Source organism: Salvelinus fontinalis, chromosome 1, assembly GCF_029448725.1.
Source record: "Salvelinus fontinalis isolate EN_2023a chromosome 1, ASM2944872v1, whole genome shotgun sequence".
Classification (NCBI taxonomy): domain Eukaryota; kingdom Metazoa; phylum Chordata; class Actinopteri; order Salmoniformes; family Salmonidae; genus Salvelinus; species Salvelinus fontinalis.
The window spans coordinates 87845841-87866965 of NC_074665.1; the positions used below are offsets into that span (position 1 = coordinate 87845841).

General features: G+C 44.7%; 1 protein-coding gene and 1 long non-coding RNA gene across 3 annotated transcripts in view; one reads left to right on the forward strand and one right to left on the reverse strand.

Annotated features, from left to right (window-relative positions):
• Positions 1–640, reverse strand: part of LOC129863237 (centrosomal protein of 170 kDa-like) — a 122990-nt gene extending 122350 nt beyond the window's left edge. For both annotated transcript variants that reach the window (XM_055935156.1, XM_055935151.1), the window contains exon 1: positions 295–640. The gene's annotated coding sequence lies outside the window, so the exon portion shown is untranslated. The remainder of the gene's footprint in view (positions 1–294) is intronic.
• A 177-nt stretch (positions 641–817) lies between these two features.
• The window catches only part of LOC129863253 (uncharacterized), a 68580-nt gene continuing 48272 nt past the window's right edge, over positions 818–21125 (forward strand). The window contains exon 1 of the long non-coding RNA XR_008760953.1: positions 818–1043. This is a non-coding gene — a long non-coding RNA (uncharacterized LOC129863253). The remainder of the gene's footprint in view (positions 1044–21125) is intronic.

A 21125-nucleotide genomic window follows, 5' to 3' on the forward strand; every position in this document is an offset into this window, starting at 1 on the left:
TAATCCTTCTGCACAGCCCCATTGTGAATTTTGAGTTGTATAATTTAAGACTTTCATCTGTTATTTCATAATTCACATATATGCCCTGGAATGAAAACGTAGCCAATTGTATCATGGTTCCAGTTACATTGTCAGAAAGTAGGCCTAAAAACAGAAAAGATGGAGTGGGAATTCCAAGAACTGCATTTATTTATTAATTTGTACAGTTGGTTTACTTGGAAGCAATATAACATTCTCTCCAAGACAATCATACAGCTGTGGAAAACGTTTTATTGTCTTGCATTTCTCACTTACCTTTTATTTACTGCTCTATTTCGCTGGCTTTTATGGTGGAGGCTTGCAATATCCAATGGAACTGTACACTGATCTCGGTGCCCAGACCTAGTAGCCTATTTACGTTGGTCTTCTCTCAGTTGCTCAGCAATAACGTTTTTCCTTACAAATAGCAGTTTCCTACATCCTCCACGAGTCGCCAGCGTCTGCAGTTCCAGCTCGACCCGGTGGGCGTGTTTTCCAGATTGACTGGCTAATACAATAAATGCAACTATCAAAAATAAAGATGTTCAATAATTTTGTTACATTCTGCTAATAAATTCAATACATATGTATTAGTGTACATTGTGTTGGCCGAATAAAAGCTATTGTTTGTGATTGTGAAGACTGATCTCGCGATCATTACAATCAGATAGACCTACTAACGCGATATTGTGGTTGTAGTTTTATTTTAAACAGTTCAACAAAAGTTGAGTATCATCTAAAACTACAAGTTCCAAGGCCCATTGCTTGGTTCAAGGAAGTATTTGGAAACCTGCTTTATTCAACCGTTGACAGCGGAGTTTAAGCTAGACATACATCATCTCTGCTGATATCTACATGGTAGCAACATTTTTGGACTGACTTATTTTGTATGTGTAACTTAGCTAGCTAAATACATCAAGGGCACACATATAGATACGTTCACACGTTATCCACGAAGCCACCGTTCGATTCTGTTGAGCCTAGGAGGAAGAAGAGTTCGGAGCGTATCAAAATAAACTGAAGAGGTAACGTTAGGCTAGCTAGCTAAAGATGAGGGTTAACATTTTGGGCTATAACTAACGTTAGCTAGCTGGTCTTTTTTGTTGTATTTGTGGTTGACATTAGCCATAGGCCTAGCTACTTCAGGTGTTGCAAGAGCTTGCTAAATATGAAAACATCCCCAAATGTACTCTAGCCTGTCTCTTCAAAATATAGATACAATGTAATTTGTTTGTTATTGAGCCGTGCAAATACACAGTCATATCTGTTGCACAGTAAACCTTTCAACATGATGATTTGACCTCGAAAGAGAGCCAATCGCAGCATCCAGCAGCTCAGATGCAGAAGGCATGCAACCAGGCAGCACGACTGGAGAGGACTCATGAACAGAAGGCAACAGAGTGAAGCTGGTACTTTAGCCACAACCCCACTCACTGCCTGTGATCAATGTCATCACTTCAGTACCATAGACCAGTGGTCTCCAACCCCAGTCCTGGAAAACTACTGGGTGTGCAGGCTTTCATTCCAGCCCTGCAGTAACATACCTAGCTATTTAATTTATCATTGTCCAGATTGAGGACTCTCATACTCCAGACTCAGGACTAACGATTTTTGATATGCTTTTTACATTTATAACACACCATTTAAAAAAAAAAATCATAAATAAAGTGGCCATCTTAGTCCCCGTTTAGACCTATACATGCTTCCTGTACAACCCATTGATTTGTGAACCATATGTAACGGATGTGAAATGGCTAGCTAGTTAGCGGGTACGCGCTAATAGCGTTTCAATCAGTACTAAAGTTATACTGTTACATTAATGTAACAGTATAACTTTAAACCGTCCCCTCGCCCCGACATGGGCGCGAACCAGGGACCCTCTGCACACATCAACAACTGACACCCACGAAGCGTCGTTACCCATCGCTCCACAAAAGCCGCGGCCCTTGCAGAGCAAGGGGCAACACTACTTCTAGGTTTCAGAGCAAGTGACGTAACTGATTGAAACGCTATTAGCGCGTACCCGCTAACTAGCTAGCCATTTCACATCCGTTACACATGATAAAAACAAAACCTTGGTGTCAATATTCTCCAAATAGTGTGCTTTATTTGCAGAAGTTTTTATGTGAGCTTTATTTGCAGATGTTTGTATATGAGAATTACCAGAACAATCGGAGATACCAAAAATATTTTCTAACCATGCTGGCATGGAATCGTCCATCAGCACTGATTTCCCAGAATTACATGCTCACTTCATTATACATATCCTTGGATGTTTTGTAACTAGTGTAACGACCCTGGGTTTATACACGCGGATATCGACTCTGCCGCTCGAGAATGCTTTTGTGGCACAGTCGATAGCGCGCTCGACTTCGGAATAGAAGGTCGAGGGTTCGAGACCTGCTCCCTGCTGTTTCATTACATTGGTGTCAGAAGTGATCGGACCCTGCATCCACGACAGTGCAGGTGCTTGGCCGGTGAGCGCGTTCCTATAAGACGTGGAGTCGCTAGCTAGCGCGAGGATGCACTCTTTGAAAGTAGGGAGTAGTGTAGCAACCCTGGGTTTATAAGAGAGGATATCGACTCTGCCGCTCGAGCATGCTTTTCGGGCACAGTCGATAGCGCGCTGGACTTCGGGCTAGAAGGTTGAGGATTCGAGACCTGCTCCCCGCCTGTTTCATTACAATTACATTGATGTCAGAAGTAGGATTAGTGTCACAATCAACCTTTTACCTTAGTATTTGTAAAGGTACATATACCAATTAATTATGTTGTGTTTCAGTCAATCAACTGTGATCACTCCTGCAAAAGAAACAAAAAGATATATTTTCTCTTTAAAGGAAAAGTTTTTTCCAAAGGTACTATCTTCAAGCCTGTGCATAAGCATCTATGATAAGACTTAAGACAATGAACACGACACAGATGTCTAGATGTCCTTTCCCTTTATCAGCCTAGGGCAATATATTTATTGATCACCAAAAACCTTATTGGAAATGTTATCACATTGTGATTGCATTATTGAGTTTAGACACTGGTGGTGTGGCAGACTAACTAGGTTTTCTCCCACTTTCGGTGGGTGCAGCACTGTTATTGTCCCATTGTATATTTGTTCATGACTGACACAGGCAATCCCTCTGTAATCAATTTTACCAGAGTTGTCAAGATAATGTGAGCTCTAGCATGCCTGCCATTCAAGACCTGGTCCACATTCTGCACAACCAGTCAGTACATCCAGCACCTGGAGGCTGAGGTCAAGTTCAGTAAGGTCTGTCTGATGAGGCCACCTCAGAGTCTCATGAAAGTTCTTCTTACGCAATTTGTTCACCAATGGATATTCATGTCATGTAATGAATTACAGTGGTAGATGTTCATCTTGTTGGACGTTTATAATCCATGAAGTTTCTACCGTTGTCTACTGTCCTAAGAAAGCACAGTTGTTTGTAGGTCTGTGTATTTCTTGTTGTTTGTGACTGTATCTGTTGTTTGTGACTGTGTCTCTGTTTGTGACTGTGTACAGTGCATTAATTTTGTTACGTTAAAGCCTTATTCTAAAATGGATTTAATTGTTTTTCCCCCCTCACGAATCTAAACACAATACCCCATAATGACAAAGCAAAAACTGGTTTTCAGACATTTTAGCAAATTTTAAAAAATGGAAATATTACATTTACATAAGTATTCAGACCCTTTACTCAGTACTTTGTTGAAGCACCTTTGGCAGCGTTTACAGCCTCAAGTCTTCTTGAGTATGTGGCTACAAGCTTGGTACACCTGTATTTGGGGAGTTTCTCCCATTGTCCCATTCTTCTCTCCAGTTCACTGGTCACGATAACAACACCCACCCGTAGCACGCGCTCCAGCAGGTATATCTCACTGATCATCCCCAAAGCCAACACCTCATTTGGCCGCCTTTCCTTCCAGTTCTCTGCTGCCTGTGACTGGAACGAATTGCAAAAATCGCTGAAGTTGGACACTTTTATTTCCCTCACCAACTTTAAACATCTGCTATCTGAGCAGCTAACCAATCGCTGCAGCTGTACATAGTCCATCTGTAAATAGCCCACCCAATTCACCTACCTCATCCCCATACTGTTTTTATTTATTTACTTTTCTGCTCTTTTACACACCAGTATCTCTACTTGCACATGATCATCTAATGATTTATCACTCCAGTGTTAATCTGCTAAATTGTATTTATTTAGCTCCTATGGCCTATTTATTGCCTACCTCCTCATGCCTTTTGCACACAATGTATATAGACTCTTTTTTTCTCTACTGTGTTATTGACTTGTTTATTGTTTACTCCATGTGTAACTCTGTGTTGTTGTCTGTTCACACTGCTATGCTTTATCTTGGCCAGGTCGCAGTTGTAAATGAGAACTTGTTCTCAACTAGCCTACCTGGTTAAATAAAGGTGAAATAAAATAAAAAATAAAATATCCTTTCAAGCTCTGTCAGGTTGAATGGGGAGCGTCGCTGCACAGATATTTTCAGGTCTCTCCAGAGATGGTCGATTGGGTTCAAGTCCGGGCTCTGGCTGAGCCACTCAAGGACATTCAGAGACTTGTCCTGAAGCCACTCCTGCGTTTTCTTGGCTGTGTACTTAGGGTTGTTGTCCAGTTGGAAGGCGAACCTTCGCCAGAGGAAATCTTCAACAGCGAAACGCTGGAGCTCTGTCAGAGTGACCATCGGGTTCTTGGTTACCTCCCTGATCAAGGCCCTTCTCCCCCGATTGCTCAGTTTGGCCTGGCTGCCAGCTCTAGGAAGAGTCTTTGTGGAAAAAGTCAAGGGGTCTGAATACTTTCTGAATGCACCGTATCTGTTGTTTGTGACTGTGTATCTGTTGTTTGTGACTGTGTATCTGTTGTTTGTGACTGTGTATCTGTTGTTTGTGACTGTGTATCTGTTGTTTGTGACTGTGTCTTTGCAAGTTTTTGGAGCTGGTCAAAATAGGATACTATCTGGTCCCAGGTGGAATACAATGTTGGTTGACCCTCAAATGGTATACTTAATTTTTTCAAACTTTAGGAATTATCATCAAATCTTTGAGCCAAAGAGAGGTTAAGGGAGGATTGACAGATTTCCAATTCAATAAAATCCTTCTGCGGGCTAACAAGGAGGCAAAGACAATAGCATCTAGTTGTCTATTGGACTGGAAATGATTTTCTTCTGGTACTCCAAAAATAGCTGTTTTTGCTCTGGGCTGCAACTCTATAATAGCTGTTTCTGCTCTGGCCTGCAACTCTATAATAGCTGTTTCTGCTCTGGCCTACAACTCTATAATAGCTGTTTCTTCTCTGGCCTACAACTCTATAATAGCTGTTTGTGCTCTGGCCTGCAACTCTATAATAGCTGTTTCTTCTCTGGCCTGCAACTCTATAATAGCTGTTTCTGCTCTGGCCTACAACTCTATAATAGCTGTTTCTGCTCTGGCCTGCACCTCTATAATAGCTGTTTCTTCTCTGGCCTGCAACTCTATAATAGCTGATTCTGCTCTGGCCTACAACTCTATAATAGCTGTTTCTGCTCTGGCCTGCAACTCTATGATAGCTGTTTCTTCTCTGGCCTACAACTCTATAATAGCTGTTTCTTCTCTGGCCTACAACTCTATAATAGCTGTTTCTTCTCTGGCCTACAACTCTATAATAGCTGTTTCTGCTCTGGCCTACAACTCTATAATAGCTGTTTCTTCTCTGGCCTACAACTCTATAATAGCTGTTTCTGCTCTGGCCTGCAACTCTATAATAGCTGTTTCTTCTCTGGCCTGCAACTCTATAATAGCTGTTTCTGCTCTGGCCTACAACTCTATAATAGCTGTTTCTGCTCTGGCCTGCAACTCTATAATAGCTGTTTCTGCTCTGGCCTACAACTCTATAATAGCTGTTTCTGCTCTGGCCTACAACTCTATAATAGCTGTTTCTTCTCTGGCCTGCAACTCTATAATAGCTGTTTCTGCTCTGGCCTACAACTCTATAATAGCGGTTTCTTCTCTGGCCTACAACTCTATAATAGCTGTTTCTGCTCTGGCCTACAACTCTATAATAGCTGTTTCTGCTCTGGCCTACAACTCTATAATAGCTGTTTCTTCTCTGGCCTACAACTCTATAATAGCTGTTTCTGCTCTGGCCTACAACTCTATAATAGCTGTTTCTTCTCTGGCCTACAACTCTATAATAGCTGTTTCTGCTCTGGCCTTGTCACACCCTGGCCTTAGTTTTCTTTGTTTTCTTAATTATTTTAGTTAGGTCAGGGTGTGACATGGGGAAGGTATGTGTTTTTTGTAGTGTCTAGGGTGTTTGTAAGGTTTAGGGGGTTTATTAGAGTAGTTGGGTTTATGTTTAGTATAGAAGTCTAGCTGTGTCTATGGTTGAGTGTAGGTATCTAGGAAAGTCTATGTTTGCCTGAATTGGGTCTCAATTAGAGACAGCTGGTTATTGTTGTCTCTGATTGGGAGCCATATTTAAGGCAACTATAGGCTTTAGCTGTTTGTGGGGAATTGTCTATGTTGAACGTTTGTTGCTTGTCCATGCACTTACGTCATTAGCTTCACGGTCGTTTGTTGTTTTGGTTTGTTTTGTGTATAGTGTTCGTTTTCGTGTTTTTTCCTCTCTTCTAATAAAAGAAGATGTACTTTCCACACGCTGCGCCTTGGTCCTCTCTCAGTCCCTTTGACGATCGTGACAGAATTCCCCACCTGAATCGGATCAAGCAGCGTGTGAAACAACAACAGGACCCACCTACACAGGACTATTGGAATTGGGAGGAAATTCTGGACCACGAAGTACCAGGAGAATATAACCGCCCCAAAGCTGAGCTGAAAGCAGAGAGGCGGAGATATGAGGAGGCAGCACGGAAACAAGGCTGGAAGCCCGTAAGTCAAACCCAAAAATTTCTTGGGGGGGGGCTCTCGGGTAGTTTAGTTGGGTCAGTCGGGAGACGTGAGCCAACTCCTCCTGTTTACCGTAAGGAGCCGGTGAGGGCGGATTTGGAGGAGAGTGACGCAGAGACAGTAAAGGAGTTAATGGAGAAATTGGAGGAGAGAGTTATGAGGGATGTATTGATTTGGTGCATGAGGCACGGCATCCGTCCGAATGAACGTGTTGGTGATTTAATGTCACCGGGAACAGCTCTCCATACTCGTCCTGAGGTGCGTGCTAGCCGTCTGGTTAAGACAGTGCCTACAGCACGCACAAAGCATCCTGTGCGTCTCCAGAGTCCTGTGCGTCCTGTCACTGCTCCTCACACTAGCCCTGTGGTGTGTGTCCCCAGCCCAGTACCACCAGTGCTGACACCACACACTAAGCCTCCTGTGCGTCTCCAGAGCCTTGTACGCACTGTTCCTTCTCCCCGTACTCGCCCTGATGTGCGTGCCCTCAGCCCGGTACCACCAGTGCCGGCACCACGCCTATAGTGCGCCTCGAGAGTCCAGTGTGCCCTGTTCCTCCTCCACGTACTAGCCCTATGGTGCGTGTCTCCAGCCCATTACCACCAGTGCCTACACCACGCAGCAAGCCTTCTGTGTGTCCCCAGAGTCCTGTGCGTCCTGTTGCTGCTCCCCGCACTAGCCCTGAGATGCGTGTCCCCAGCCTGGTACCACCAGTTCCGGCACCACGCACTAGTCCTAATGTGCGTCTCCAGGGTCCAGTATGCCCTGTTCCTTCTCCCCGCACTAGCCTGAAGGTGCGTGTCCCCAGCCCGGTAACACCAGTTCCGGCACCACGCACCAGGCCTACAGTGCGCCTCAGCCGGCCAGAGTCTGCCGTCTGCACAGCGGGGCCTGAACTGGCAGTCTGCCAAGCACCATCTGAGCCACCCGTCTGCCAAGCGCCATCTGAGCCACCCGTCTACCCAGTGCCATCTGAGCCATCCGTCTGCCCAGCGCCATCTGAGCCATCCGTCTACCCAGCGCCATCTGAGCCATCCGTCTACCCAGCGCCATCTGAGCCATCCGTCTGCCCCGAGCCATTAGAGCCGCCCGTCTGTCCCGAGCCGTCAGAGCCGTTCGTCAGTCAGGAGCCGCTAGAGCCATTCGTCAGTCAGGATCTGCCAGAGTCGCCAACCAGACAGGATCTGCCAGAGCCGCCAACCAGACAGGATCTGCCAGAGCCGCCAACCAGACAGGATCTGCCAGAGCCGCCAACCAGACAGGATCTGCCAGAGCCGCCAACCAGACAGGATCTGCCAGAGCCGCCAACCAGACAGGATCTGCCAGAGCCGCCAACCAGAAAGGATCTGCCAGAGCCGCCAACCAGACATGAGCAGCCAGATCCATCAGCCAGCCATGAGCAGCCAGATCCGTCAGCCAGCCATGAGCAGCCAGATCCGTCAGCCAGCCATGAGCAGCCAGATCCGTCAGCCAGCCATGAGCAGCCAGATCCGTCAGCCAGCCATGAGCAGCCATATCCGTCAGCCAGCCATGAGCAGCCAGATCCGTCAGCCAGCCATGAGCAGCCAGATCCGTCAGTCAGCCATGAGCAGCCAGATCCGTCAGCCAACCATGAGCCGTCCAGCCAGGATCCGTCAGAGCCGTCCAGCCAGGAACCGCCAGAGCCGTCATCCAGCCAGGATCCGTCCCTCAGTCCGGAGCTGCCGTTCCTCAGTCCGGAGCTGCCGTTCCTCAGTCCGGAGCTGCCCCTTATCCTGGTGCTGCCCCTTATCCTGGTGCTGCCCCTTATCCTGGTGCTGCCCCTTATCCTGGTGCTGCCCCTTATCCTGGTGCTGCCCCTTAGTCCGGTGCTGCCCCTTAGTCCGGTGCTGCCCCTTAATCCAGTGGGGTTAATGTGGAGGGGGACTATTTGGAGGAGGCTACGAAAGCGGGTAGTGACTATGGTGGGGTGGGGACCACGACCAGTGCCAGAGCCGCCACCGTGGACCAGCCAGACCCTCCCCTAGACTTTATGCTGGTGCGCCCGGAGTTCGCACCTTAAGGGGGGGGGGGGGGTTATGTCACACCCTGGCCTTAGTTTTCTTTGTTTTCTTAATTATTTTAGTTAGGTCAGGGTGTGACATGGGGAATGTATGTGTTTTTTGTAGTGTCTATGGTGGTTGTAAGGTTTAGGGGGTTTATTAGAGTAGTTGGGTTTATGTTTAGTATAGAAGTCTAGCTGTGTCTATGGTTGAGTGTAGGTATCTAGGAAAGTCTATGGTTGCCTGAATTGGGTCTCAATTAGAGACAGCTGGTTATTGTTGTCTCTGATTGGGAGCCATTTTTAAGGCAACCATAGGCTTTAGCTGTTTGTGGGGAATTGTCTATGTTGAACGTTTGTTGCTTGTCCATGCACTTACGTCATTAGCTTCACCGTCGTTTGTTGTTTTGGTTTGTTTTGTGTATAGTGTTCGTTTTCGTGTTTTTTCCTCTCTTCTAATAAAAGAAGATGTACTTTCCACACGCTGCGCCTTGGTCCTCTCTCAGTCCCTTTGACGATCGTGACAGGCCTACAACTCTATAATAGCTGTTTCTGCTCTGGCCTGCAACTCTATAATAGCTGTTTCTGCTCTGGCCTGCAACTCTATAATAGCTGTTTCTGCTCTGGCCTACAACTCTATAATAGCTGTTTCTGCTCTGGCCTACAACTCTATAATAGCTGTTTCTGCTCTGGCCTACAACTCTATAATAGCTGTTTCTTCTCTGACCTGCAACTCTATAATAGCTGTTTCTGCTCTGGCCTACAACTCTATAATAGCTGTTTCTGCTCTGGCCTACAACTCTATAATAGCTGTTTCTGCTCTGGCCTACAACTCTATAATAGCTGTTTCTTCTCTGGCCTACAACTCTATAATAGCTGTTTCTGCTCTGGCCTACAACTCTAAAATAGCTGTTTCTTCTCTGGCCTGCAACTCAATAATAGCTGTTTCTGCTCTGGCCTACAACTCTATAATAGCTGTTTCTGCTCTGGCCTGCAACTCTATAATAGCTGTTTCTGCTCTGGCCTACATCTCTATAATAGCTGTTTCTGCTCTGGCCTGCAACTCTATAATAGCTGTTTCTTCTCTGGCCTACAACTCTATAATAGCTGTTTCTGCTCTGGCCTACAACTCTAAAATAGCTGTTTCTTCTCTGGCCTACAACTCTATAATAGCTGTTTCTGCTCTGGCCTACAACTCTATAATAGCTGTTTCTGCTCTGGCCTACAACTCTATAATAGCTGTTTCTGCTCTGGCCTACAACTCTATAATAGCTGTTTCTGCTCTGGCCTGCAACTCTATAATAGCTGTTTCTTCTCTGGCCTGCAACTCTATAATAGCTGTTTCTGCTCTGTTTCTCAGTACTTTCTGAAGCAATTGATATACAGTGTCGTCAAAAAGTATTCTGACCGCTTCCCTTTTTCCAGATTTTGTTACGTTACAGCCTTATTCATCAATCTACACACAATACCCCATAATGACAAAGCGAAAACGTGTTTTTAGACATTTTTGCAAATGTATTAAAAATAACAAACAGAAATACTTTTTTTACATGAATATGAATGTAGTGGACCAGTAATCTGCCAGACGGGGACAGGAGCAGAACATAGAGTGTGGGTCAAGTCCACCAATGAGCTTTTACACCTGTCACATGTACCATCAATATTTGGGTAGAATTGGGATAATCTGGCCTTACTGTGATAGATACGATGAAGTACCTTCAACTGTACAAGGCTGAGCCGGGCACAAGAGGAGCTTCAATTTACCCTCAGTAAGGCATTATTCCAGACTTCGTCAGAGATCTCTCCACCAAGTTTCTTTTCCCTATCAGATCAGATTTTACTGAGCGATGGGTTATCAAGAGACATGATTATCTAAAAAATATGAGTCACTTTAGTTGAAAGAGTCTTCTCAAAAGGGCTTCCAAACCCAATCCGGGTGGTAGAATTGGAAAGGTGGGGTTTTGAGTGCAAATAAACTGGCGAATTTGGGAATACCTAAATAAACGTAAATAGTTAGATACCATTTTTTGGCAAGTCGTTAAAATTGGCAAAGATGACGTCAATATAGAGGTAAAAAACGTGGTAAGGCCATTCCTCTGTTACAGCCTAAAAGCTGAATCCAGTTTAGCTGGAAGGAAGAGGGGATTATGACATATAGGACCTTGAATAGGAATTGAGTCCACATTTCAACAGTACTGAAACCAATTGAATTAAATCTGTAGTGCGAAGCTGAGAGAGGAAGAATGGAGGTGACTAAAGCTGCCAAAGAGGAACAGGATTTTTTTTTAAATGTCTTTTCAGTACAGCTACACCCCAATTATTTGTTGTTCAAATTGTCATGGCAATGAATGCTTGTATTCCCCCCCAGGTAAACAGCCTAGAGCAGACAATGCTCAAACACCAACACCCTTACCAGCAGTGTCTTTCAGCAAGCAGAGGAACAGAAGGGGAAGAAAGAACTGGTGGGCCTGTATCACTGTTGTCACCTCTCTCCTTCCATACTGTCACCTCCCTCCTTTTATACTGCCACCTCTCCTTCCATACTGTCACCTCCCTCCTTCTATACTGTTACCTCTCCTTCCATACTGCCACCTCTCCTTCCATACTGTCACCTCCCTCCTTCCATACTGTCACCTCCCTCCTTCTATACTGTTACCTCTCCTTCCATACTGCCACCTCCCTCCTTCCATACTGTCACCTCCCTCTTTCTATACTGTTACTTCTCCTTAAATACTGCCACCTCTCTCCTTCCATACTGTCACCTCCCTCCTTCCATACTGTCACCTCCCTCCTTCCATACGGTCACCTCCCTCCTTCTATACTGTTACCTCTCCTTCCATACTGCCACCTCTCTCCTTCCACACTGTCACCTCTCTCCTTCAATACTGTCACCTCCCTCCTTCTATACTGTTACCTCTCCTTCCATACTGCCACCTCTCTCCTTCCATACTGTCACCTCCCTCCTTCTATACTGTTACCTCTCCTTCCATACTGTCATCTCCCTCCTTCCATACTGTCACCTCCCTCCTTCTATACTGTTACCTCTCCTTCCATACGGTCATCTCCCTCCTTCCATACTGTCAACTCCCTCCTTCTATACTGCCACCTCTCCTTCCATACTGTCACCTCCCTCCTTCTATACTGTTACCTCTCCTTCCATACTGCCACTGTCACCTCCCTCCTTCCATACTGTCACCTCCCTCCTTCCATACTGTCACCTCCCTCCTTCCATACGGTCACCTCCCTCCTTCTATACTGTTACCTCTCCTTCCATACTGCCATCTCTCTCCTTCCACACTGTCACCTCCCTCCTTCCATACTGTCACCTCCCTCCTTCTATACTGTTACCTCTCCTTCCATACTGCCACCTCTCCTTCCATACTGTCACCTCCCTCCTTCTATACTGTTACCTCTCCTTCCATACTGCCACTGTCACCTCCCTCCTTCCATACTGTCACCTCCCTCCTTCCATACTGTCACCTCCCTCCTTCCATACGGTCACCTCCCTCCTTCCATACTGTTACCTCTCCTTCCATACTGCCATCTCTCTCCTTCCACACTGTCACCTCCCTCCTTCCATACGGTCACCTCCCTCCTTCCATACTGTCACCTCCCTCCTTCTATACTGTTACCTCTCCTTCCATACTGCCATCTCTCTCCTTCAATACTGTCACCTCCCTCCTTCTATACTGTTACCTCTCCTTCCATACTGCCACCTCTCCTTCCATACTGTCACCTCCCTCCTTCGATACTGTCACCTCCCTCCTATACTGTTACCTCTCCTTCCATACTGCCATCTCTCTCCTTCAATACTGTCACCTCCCTCCTTCTATACTGTTACCTCTCCTTCCATACTGCCACCTCTCCTTCCATACTGTCACCTCCCTCCTTCTATACTGTTACCTCTCCTTCCATACTGCAACTGTCACCTCCCTCCTTCCATACTGTCACCTCCCTCCTTCCATACTGTCACCTCCCTCCTTCCATACGGTCACCTCCCTCCTTCCATACTGTTACCTCTCCTTCCATACTGCCATCTCTCTCCTTCCACACTGTCACCTCCCTCCTTCCATACTGTCACCTCCCTCCTTCCATACTGTCACCTCCCTCCTTCCATACTGTCACCTCCCTCCTTCCATACGGTCACCTCCCTCCTTCTATACTGTTACCTCTCCTTCCATACTGCCATCTCTCTCCTTCCACACTGTCACCTCCCTCCTTCCATACTGTCATCTCCGTCCTTCTATACTGTTACCTCTCCTTCCATACTGCCACCTCTCCTTCCATACTGTCACCTCCCTCCTTCTATACTGTTACCTCTCCTTCCATACTGCCACTGTCACCTCCCTCCTTCCATACTGTCACCTCCCTCCTTCCATACTGTCACCTCCCTCCTTCCATACGGTCACCTCCCTCCTTCCATACTGTTACCTCTCCTTCCATACTGCCATCTCTCTCCTTCCACACTGTCACCTCCCTCCTTCCATACTGTCACCTCCCTCCTTCCATACTGTCACCTCCCTCCTTCCATACGGTCACCTCCCTCCTTCTATACTGTTACCTCTCCTTCCATACTGCCATCTCTCTCCTTCCACACTGTCACCTCCCTCCTTCCATACTGTCACCTCCGTCCTTCTATACTGTTACCTCTCCTTCCATACTGTCATCTCCCTCCTTCCATACTGTCACCTCCCTCCTTCTATACTGTTACCTCTCCTTCCATACTGTCATCTCCCTCCTTCCATACTGTCACCTCCCTCCTTCTATACTGTTACCTCTCCTTCCATACTGCCACCTCCCTCCTTCTATACTGTTACCTCTCCTTCCATACTGCCACTGTCACCTCCCTCCTTCCATACTGTCACCTCCCTCCTATACTGTTACCTCTCCTTCCATACTGTCATCTCCCTCCTTCCATACTGTCACCTCCCTCCTTCTATACTGTTACCTCTCCTTCCATACTGCCACCTCCCTCCTTCTATACTGTTACCTCTCCTTCCATACTGCCACTGTCACCTCCCTCCTTCCATACTGTCACCTCCCTCCTATACTGCCACCTCTCCTTCCATACTGTCACCTCCCTCCTTCTTTACTGTTACCTCTCCTTCCATACTGCCACTGTCACCTCCCTCCTTCCATACTGTCACCTCCCTCCTTCCATACTGTCACCTCCCTCCTTCCATACTGTCACCTCCCTCCTTCTATACTGTTACCTCTCCTTCCATACTGCCATCTCTCTCCTTCCACACTGTCACCTCCCTCCTTCCATACTGTCACCTCCCTCCTTCCACACTGTCACCTCCCTCCTTCCATACTGTCACCTCCCTCCTTCTATACTGTTACCTCTCCTTCCATACTGCCACCTCTCCTTCCATACTGCCACTGTCACCTCCCTCCTTCCATACTGTCACCTCCCTCCTTCCATACTGTCACCTCCCTCCTTCCATACGGTCACCTCCCTCCTTCTATACTGTTTACCTCTCCTTCCATACTGCCATCTCTCTCCTTCCACACTGTCACCTCCCTCCTTCCATACTGTCACCTCCCTCCTTCCATACTGTCACCTCCCTCCTTCCATACGGTCACCTCCCTCCTTCTATACTGTTACCTCTCCTTCCATACTGCCATCTCTCTCCTTCCACACTGTCACCTCCCTCCTTCCATACTGTCACCTCCGTCCTTCTATACTGTTACCTCTCCTTCCATACTGTCATCTCCCTCCTTCCATACTGTCACCTCCCTCCTTCTATACTGTTACCTCTCCTTCCATACTGTCATCTCCCTCCTTCCATACTGTCACCTCCCTCCTTCTATACTGTTACCTCTCCTTCCATACTGCCACTGTCACCTCCCTCCTTCCATACTGTCACCTCCCTCCTATACTGTTACCTCTCCTTCCATACTGTCATCTCCCTCCTTCCATACTGTCACCTCCCTCCTTCTATACTGTTACCTCTCCTTCCATACTGCCACCTCCCTCCTCCTATACTGTTACCTCTCCTTCCATACTGCCACTGTCACCTCCCTCCTTCCATACTGTCACCTCCCTCCTATACTGCCACCTCTCCTTCCATACTGTCACCTCCCTCCTTCTATACTGTTACCTCTCCTTCCATACTGCCACTGTCACCTCCCTCCTTCTATACTGTCACCTCCCTCCTATACTGTTACCTCTCCTTCCATACTGCCATCTCTCTCCTTCCATACTGTCACCTCCTTCCATACTGTCACCTCCCTCCTTCCATACTGTCACCTCCTTCCATACGGTCACCTCCCTCCTTCCATACTGTTACCTCTCCTTCCATACTGCCACCTCTCTCCTTCCATACTGTCACCTCCCTCCTTCCATACTGTTACCTCTCCTTCCACACTGTCACCTCCCTCCTTCCATACTGTCAACTCCCTCCTTCTATACTGTTACCTCTCCTTCCATACTGCCTTCTCTCTCCTTCCATACTGTCACCTCCCTCCTTCTATACTGTTACCTCTCCTTCCATACTGTCACCTCCCTCCTTCTATACTGCCACCTCTCCTTCCATACTGTCACCTCCCTCCTTCTATACTGTTACCTCTCCTTCCACACTGTCACTTCCCTCCTTCCATACTGCCACCTCTCTCCTTCCATACTGCCACCTCTCTCCTTCCATACTGCCACCTCTCTCCTTCTATACTGCCACCTCTCTCCTTCCATATTGTCCTCCTTCCATATTGTCATCTCTCTCATTCCATACTGTCAGCTCTCATTCCATAGTGTCGTCTCTCTCCTTCCATATTGTCACCTCTCTCCTTCCATACTGTCACCTTTCTCATTCCATACTGTCACCTAACATCAAACATCACATTTTCAACTTGGCCTCAAGAGAAGCTCAAATCCCTCTATCTAGCCCAGACAGGGACACTGGAGGCTCAAATAAGGTCACTGAAGCAAGTGAACTGTATGACTTTAGAGATCAGCATTAATGCACAGAGATCTTGCATATCTGATTAATCAGGATTTCATTTTTCATCATCCTCTATTCGTACATCCTGTTTGTGTTGTTTTGATCATTCCATTCAGGAAGGACCTGGCCAGCAGTCAGAAGGAGTGTGAGAAGGTGAAAGGTCATCTGTGACTTTAGGAGGTGATGGCAGTGCATAGGCTGCCTCTGTCTGAAGTGTGCCCAGAACGAGGTGGTGCAGGTCCATCCGGAGAGTCACCAAGTCAGTGTGATCATGCATTTGTTTCCTGATCTTTTGTTCTTTATTGATCAGAGTAGTTGTGTTCCTTCAAGGTTTCTTCCATCTCATAACAGCAAGCTACCAAGGGACATTTTTCCTGCCCATTGACACCTAAGGTTTTGCCATTGATCACACTTTATTGATTCCCATGTTGACTGGTAAGAGTCTCTGAGCTATGTCAAGGGAAGCATGTTCAAATTGAGATGTCATCTCAATCAATTCAGTTTGCATCTGACATAATGCAATCAATTTTCATCCCCCTTTAGCAAGGTTGTCAATAATTTAGTATCCATGTCAATCACAAATGATACATCTGGCTTTGACAGGGCATGGCATGTCTACAAGTGACCTTGTTAGAAAACATTTGCTCACATTGAAAAGTGTGTGTGTCACATAGAGCATGATGAGCTGATGAGTGTGCTTTGCTCAGAGGGAGACCCAGCAGAGGGAGTGGGCTGCCTACCAGCAGGTCAAACTGGCTCAGGAGGCCAACCTTGAATAGACCAGGGTGTCAAACAACCACTCACTAATGGAGCATTACTGAGCAACAGCAACATCTACTGGTCTGGCTTCTCAACTACATACTTTAATGGCTTGGACCCCTCTGTACCTGATAGAATACAGTACCTTGCAAAATTATTCAAACCCTTGGATTTCTTCTACAAAGTGTGATTAAAATTAGTTTAATTGTAATTTTTTGTCAACCATCTGCACAAAATACTCTGTAATGTTAAAGTGAGTTTTTATATATATATTTTTTTAGATAAGTAAAAACTAAATAACTAAAATATAGTGCGTAATATACGTTGCGTAATTATTCTGCCCCTTTGTTTAGGAAAGCCTAAATTAGTTCAGGAGTCAAATTTGGCTTAACAAGTCACATAATAAGTTACATGGACTTACTCTGTGTGAATAATAGGGGTTGACATGATACTTTCATGACTAACCCTTCCTCTGTCCCCCATAGGTAAAACATATGTAAGGTCCCTCAGTCAAGTATTGCATTTCAAACACAGATTCAACTACAAAGACCAGGGAGCTTTTGGAAAGCCTCAAAGAAGGGCAGTGATTGATAGATGGTTAACAATAACTAAGCAAACATTGAATATCTCTTTAAGCATGGTCAAGTTAATAATGATACTGTGGATGATGTATTAAACCATCCAGACACATCAAAGGGCTAAATGAACAGGGGCACATAAGCAGACAACGAAAGCTCTTACAATGAGGGCAGGTATTTGAAGATGAGACTTTTCTAAAACAGGCTATAGGCTACATGTGCACCACCAAGTCAGAACAGTAGGCTACCTTCTAAGGGGGGAAAGGGACCACATTCTTAGGGTGAGACACATGGGCTACTAACTGCTTACTACACAACATACACTTAGTATTACTTTCTTAGCTACAGTATACATATCTCCCTGGCATATTACATCACTTATGTAGCGTTCTAGAAATATTTATGGACTCACAGTTGTTGTGCTGTGTTGACTTGAACAAGAAGTTGGCACGGCTGTCCTTGTGGGCAAACATCTCAATTACTTTGTCATTAAAGTCTGGCATTCTCTGGATGAAGTCATGCTTGATTGACAGCATGGCCAATGCATTTAAAATCTTCTGGCCCTTGGAGTTGCGTATGAAGAATTTGATCCTTCTAAGGGTGGAAAGGTTTCTCTCTGACTCAGCGGTTGTCATCGGAGTGGTGATGATGATTTTGAGAAGAGAGAATGTCTCAGACAAGGCCGCCTGCAGGTTGTTCTCGTGGAGTGATTTCAATTAAATAAGTGTTGTTGTTGTAGTGTGCAGCTCAGGATGCACACAGGCCATAGCTTGGTAGCACACTGGAGTTCTGCGGTCGGAAAGGAATCCTTCAGTAGTGTTTGGACACCACATACATTACTACTCATCACCGCTGCCCTGTCGTGGGTTTGTGCAACCAGCTTCTCCTTGACATTCAGTGGCACTAAGACTTGTTTGATGCTGTTAGAGATGCCAACACCAGTTTTGTCCTTCACCTCTACAAACTCCCAAAACCTCTCTCACACACTGTTGTCTGGTAACATGTAGCGCAGCACTATTACCATCTGTGATTTACAGGAGACCTCAGTGGTCTCGTCTGCCTCGTCTCAGACACCTCCTTAGCTATAGCTTCTCTGTACACTTCATACATGCAATCCAAAAGTTCATTCTGGATCGTGCTTGATGTACCCTTAAAAATTGGTTGGTTGTCATAATGCCTTTGTAGCCTGTAATCTCCTTCATGGTCTCAAAAATACACCTGAAAACGCCTGGGTTCATGGAGTCGGCCGACTCGTCATGGCCTCGCAGTGCTGTCTCACAATTGTCACACAGTTTAATGCATGCTATAATTGTGTCAAACCTATTCTCCTCCGTTTGTTGGTTGTGAAGGTCGATGGGTCGTCTATATGTCTAGCTGAGCCACATCGTTTGATTTCCCCAGTAATCCCAGTTCAACAGCGTTGTCTATATGTGATGCACTATTCTCATGTTTTGAAACGCTTTCAGACACGTTTCATGTTTTAAATCTTTAAGCCCAGACTTGTACCACACACCCTCTCCACTGAATAGCAGGCAGGGGACGCAAAATAGTGATTGCTTTGAGATGCTTGAAGTTAGCCACTGCTTCCTTCCAAACCACTCATTGTAGAATTTGCAATTTCCGACTTGTTTAATGTTTATGTCCAATGGCTGAAGAGCACAGAGAAATTTTATCTCTAATTTGTCTTTAAATGACAAAGATTGAAAAGTATTTGCCAGTAGATCGTCGACTTGACTCATGATGATGACTGCTTGCTTGCTAGCTAAGATTATGAAAGTATGACATTGACATGGTCAGTCAAATCAAAGCTACTGTAGCCATAACGTGATTTGACCTCATTTTATATGTAGCCAATGACATTGAGTCTTCTTGGATGGGCACTTCTAATGTAACTCTATGGCACTCTCGTTCTTGCTGGCATCAAAAGTAAAACAAGTATTAATAGGAGACCGAATGCGATCGGACAACCATCTACCATGGAGATGTAAATGGCCTCCATATAACTCTTACAGAATTTCCACGTGGACGGGGATATTGAATCAAAGCCTATTGCATGACAATTTGTTCTTAACTAAGACAAAATAACTCATCATTTTCTTTTCTCGTACAACATAAGTACAGCAGATCCCCTTATTGTATGGGACACTTTCAAATGTACTTTTAGAGGCCATTCAATACAATACTCATCATTAAAACAAAAGCAGTTTAGGTCAAAAGAGATTAGACTAATAAAGGAAATAGAGGAAGTAACAGTGTGGGTAGATGGTAATGGAACTGCACTATAGAGGCACAAAATAGATTAGAGGAAAAACAAAAAGAATTGGAGGTACTTGTTCAAGAATGATCAAGTGTAATGTATTACAAAAATAAAGCAAATTGTACGTAAAATTGTGAAAAATGCACAAACATTTTCTTGAATCTTCAACATAAAAATTCTACCAAAAAGATTTGACAGAAACTCGTTACAAATGATGGAGTTATCCATGATTCAACCAATTATATTTTGAAAGAGGAAGCAGACTATTTTAAGCATATGTTTTCTTTTCAGTCTCCTCCATTTCCACTGAATGATGTTAACTGTAAGGATTTCTTTCCTAATAATAATAATTATGTAAAATTATCAAATTTACAGAAATACCTGTGTGAAGGCCAACTTACAGAAGAGGAACTTTTTGAGGCAATAGGAAAAACACCAGCGGCTTGACGGAATACCAGTAGAGGCGTATCAGACATTTTTTGATGTACTCAAAGATCCATTATTAGCATGTTTTAATTATTCTTATACAAATGGTAGACTTTCAAGTACTCAACAAGAAGGTCTGATTTCATTACTACTAAAACAGGACCCAGGTGGTAAGTATAAAGATCCAGTCCATTTAAAAAACTGGAGGCCTCTAACACTTCAATGTTGTGATGCGAAAATTCTGGCGAAATGCATACCACGTAGAATAAAAAAGGTTTTACCAGATATTGTTCATGCTGCTCAGACAGGTTTTTGACATGGACGATATATTGGAGATAATATATGACAGTTACTTGAAACAATTGAACATTCTGAAACATTGAAGATACCAGGCCTGGTCTTCATAGCAGATTTTGAAAATGCGTTTGATAAAGTACGACGAGAATGTATATATAAATGCCTGGATTCTTTTAATTTTGGTGAATCTCTTATACAATGGGTTAAAGTTGTGTAACCCAGATGCAACCCCAGATGTAAAATAGTAAGTAATGGTTACTTCTCAGAAAGTTTTGAGCTTTTAAGAGGAGTAAAACAAGGCTGTCCGTTGTCTCCATATCTATGTATCATGGCCATTGAAATGCTAGCTATTAAAATTAGATCCAACAAGAACATCAAAGGGTCAGAAATCCAGGGGATAAAAACAAAAGTGTAAATGTATGCTGATGACTCTAGTTTTTTCTTAAGTCTGCAATCTGGATCCCTGCACAAGTTCATTGAACATCTTGATCACGTGTCTAGCCTCTCTGGATTAAAACCTAATTATGACAAGTGTACCATGTTACGTATTGGGTCGTTAAAAAAATACAGTGTTGATACTACCTTAATAAAATGGGTGGATGGTGAAATAGACATATTTACATATTCACATCTAAAAATATATAAATTAACTCACCACAAGTAATTTCAATAGAAAGTTAGCGAAAATAGATAATATTCTGCAACCATGGAGATGTAAATACTTGTCTATTTATGGAAAAATCCCATTGATTATCACTATCACTGTGATAGGACCAAAGAGTTAATCATTGGGATTTTTCCATAAATAGACAAGTATTTACCTCTCCATGGTTACTTAATAATGGCACAGCCTAATCCAGATGACTTGTTTTTTAAATCATATGAGCAAAAAATATCACATTTTATTTGGAATGCTAAGCCAGACAATATTAAACCACTTTAT